At 37.2% G+C, this 360-nt stretch overlaps 1 non-coding gene across 1 annotated transcript; it reads left to right on the plus strand.

The window, feature by feature from the left end:
* Positions 1-253: 253 nt before the first annotated feature.
* LOC138431332 (U6 spliceosomal RNA) lies at positions 254-360 on the plus strand. The gene has a single exon (XR_011253618.1). It is a non-coding gene; the product is annotated as a U6 spliceosomal RNA (small nuclear RNA).

Consider the following 360-nt stretch of genomic DNA (forward strand, 5'->3'; position numbering starts at 1 on the left):
ATTAATTTTAGTGTTATATAAAATAAATAATAAAGCACATAAGTGGCACATCCCAAACAGACCTTGATAATGGGAAATCCCCAACTCATTCCCAGTATTTGAGGCAAAGATTCCTGAGAAGGTGGGTTTCAAAAAACCTGAGATGACAGTAAGAAGGCAGGTTAATAAGTAGAGGAAATCAGATAAGCCAAATTTGGACAAGGTGGTAAGCCTAGGGAAATTTTTTTTTTTTAATTTTTGAAAAGGAGGGGAAGTGCTCGCTTCAGCAGCACATATACTAAAATTGGAACGATACAGAGAAGACTAGCATGGCTCCTGTGCAAGGATGACATGCAAATTCGTGAAGCGTTCCATATTTTT

This window comes from Ovis canadensis, chromosome 1, assembly GCF_042477335.2.
Source record: "Ovis canadensis isolate MfBH-ARS-UI-01 breed Bighorn chromosome 1, ARS-UI_OviCan_v2, whole genome shotgun sequence".
Taxonomy (NCBI): Eukaryota; Metazoa; Chordata; class Mammalia; order Artiodactyla; family Bovidae; genus Ovis; species Ovis canadensis.